Source organism: Helicoverpa armigera, chromosome 3 (genome assembly GCF_030705265.1).
Source record: "Helicoverpa armigera isolate CAAS_96S chromosome 3, ASM3070526v1, whole genome shotgun sequence".
In the NCBI taxonomy this organism is placed as follows: domain Eukaryota; kingdom Metazoa; phylum Arthropoda; class Insecta; order Lepidoptera; family Noctuidae; genus Helicoverpa; species Helicoverpa armigera.
In genome coordinates, this window is record NC_087122.1 from 3,979,752 (window position 1) to 3,982,843 (window position 3,092).

A 3,092-nucleotide genomic window follows, 5' to 3' on the forward strand; every position below is an offset into this window, starting at 1 on the left:
CCGCCGCGCCCCCCTCGTCACCAGATGCGTCGGCATCGTCCCGGCCACATGCGTTGCGTGCCCTACCATGCCCTACTGCCTGCTACCCTCCACTCATGCTTAATGATATGCCTCGTTATCAAACTTGTGTTGGTCTTCGATTAACTAACTTGGAATCACCTACTGCCCGTACTTTCAACAGTTCATGACAGTTTTTTTGGCAAACATATGTGCAACTACGTAAGTATCGGAAGAGAGTTACCAATGAATGCGCAGAATTAATAACACAATCATCCACTTCAACTTTTGCTTGGAAAGACTTGAAAATTGGCAGATCTAAGTTACTTTTCCTGAAACCAAAACAGATAAACTCGACGTACTTACCTAAAAGCTAAGACCGAACATCTATTTAAAAAAAAGTGGGACAAAGGCAAACAATACGGAGACGCGCGTAAATAATTAGGAATGGTAATGAATTGGTCAAAACGTCTGAAGAATGACCTCACAAACAAAATATAAAGATCTTTTGACCTTGCGTTGCAGAGGTAGCTGTAATTGCCAAGTTAGTAAACATTACATCGCTTATGTACGTCAAGTTTTTTTTACATCTGAAGATATTATAGGTACCTACTTATAAGTTTTTGGCTGAATGCCTATGCTAGCTAGCTTGATTGTAACGTACTTATCTCTTATTTATGTTTCAAACTGCATCTACATAGGAGACGACTAACAAGCAAAAATAGATGAGCATTTCAGTGGCTTGTTTCATGAGTAAATGTGTTTTTGCTTGAAACTAAAGTAGGTAATTGGTATACCTACAAATTAATGGTCGCATTCAAATGACTTCAAAAATTATCTTGTACCTAGGTACGTAGCGAATGAAAACCTGATCTTCTTGATAATTAAAAACTACAATATAGTATTGCAATTTGTATCAACGTTTAAAAATAGCAGAAGGGGAAAGTAATTAATGAAAACATCAACATAAGAAGTAAGTAGTAACAATTAGTCCGATTCCAAATTTTTACGACCCACAAACACCTACCTACTACAGGACAACTGTGCCAACTTTCAATTCGAAACCTTATGGCGTTCCCTAGAAATAGGGTCCTGACACAAAAACAAGCACAACAAAGTGATCCGATATGGATTCTGTTTTCATATTGCTTCGTAGCAAACTAATTAAGGAGTAGGGTCCCTAGAAATATAACTTAAAAGGGTATTTTTATTGTTTGTTCAAAAAGTTGGTAACTTGAGGTAAGTACTTTGCCTAGCATTACTTGTTAACAAAGGCTGATATCATTTTTTCATAGTCTATTCCTTTATTTCTATATAATTACTCATTCACTGTTTAGCCATCTTGTTGAGAAAATTTTCTGACACTGAAAGGTCAACTCAAGACCTTTTTTTTACATTTATTATGAAGAAACACCACTTTGATTTTCATCCTGCGTTTGGAAATAAACTGAATCATAAATAACTAAACCGCAAAATTACTAAGTTTTCCGGGTACCAATTTTGCAACAATGCAGTTTTTATTTTGTCAGTATCCATTTATTGTACATTTTACGCAAAATTATATAGATACAGGCAAATGTGATTACTTACTTATTGAAGATTTCCTTACTACATTTTGCGAAAAGCGATGAGTGTGTCAAGTTGTGGCCTGTGGAATAAGGTACAAGTTAAGGAAGTCCATCTATCCAACTATTATCACGTGATCATCGGATTTTTTTGATATTCAAGTCCAGTTACAAATCTAAGCTCTAACACCAAGCTTTAACAACTGTACTCAGGACCTTTAAATCAATCAAACACTCAATAATTTTAATTACATAACTGTAGCAATCATAAGATATTTATAATGGATGTCAAACGAAATCAATGGTCGGTTTCGTGTTCGTCCGGCCGGAAGGCAGGCTGTGGGAAGCGCATTGTTCTTGTGAACACTGCCTATGTGGAACGATTGCTTCCTCTACGTCACTCGTTCATAATCATACACTATTTCCTTTAGCAGCGTACTAGAGGTATGTATTATAGTTCAGGTAAACGGTTAGGCGTAAATAGCACGTGAGTATGATTTGCTGTGGTGTTTTATGCTGCAAAAGTTAAAGTTTCAGGATGAGGAAATTGTGAAACGCTTCCCTTAGGGTAGTAAAACGGAGCAGTTGATTTTTGATATAGTTCGGATAACAATGACAGAGATTTGGGTTGTCAGTTTTAGGTATCCACCAGCCTTGTTATTCCTTAATCTTGCAGACAGCATTAAAATCACCACCAAAGTCCAGCTGCATCTTAAAAATCAGCTGTTCGTAATTTTTTCCGCGCATTTTTTTCGTTTTTTTCTTTCTGTTTATAATGTTGGTAAGGAAAGAAGAACGGTACGGTACCTGATATGAAGGGTGAGGGGTGCAGGGTTCATTGATCGCGTCTATTGTCAAGCGGCGCGTGCGTCGGCAGCTGCACCCCGCCCTACGCTTTGGGGTAGGCAGATGGTAGATATTGAACTTTTTTTTTCTCTATTAAACAATATCTATTATCCGTGATAGAACGAACTTGGTGATAGATGAACGGGTAATGATATGGAAATGATTTTAGAGCGAAGAATCAAACATATTCGATTTCTTACTGTTCTTATTTATAAAATCAATGCTGAGAGGTCATTAAGAAAACCAGTTACGATCCCTTTCGCAATGGCTGTTAGCAGATGTTTTAGGCAATGTAACCCACCGCTGTATCTTGTTCACACAGCATCCTAACAAAATCAAGTTATCTTTCTAAAGAACATGTTCATCCTATTCAGATATCCAAGGTTCAAAAAGTCCAGTACAGTTCTCACAGCGATTCAATAAGCGATTCAATAAAAAAGTTCCTTTTTGTCCAAAATCAATTGAAAGTTGAGCCTGCAGCGATCAATGCGCTCGCGCACCCCTGCCTCGCATCCCTTGCAATTTATCGGGATAACTAGATCAATAAACTGTTCAACCAGTTCTACGAACTTACCAACTTTCGCTCATGATTTTATATCCTTACTTGAATTACACATTTGAAAGTGAATTTATTTGTCTGTTTTTATTCGGTTTTCGAAACGACAGAGACCATTGAGCTATTTG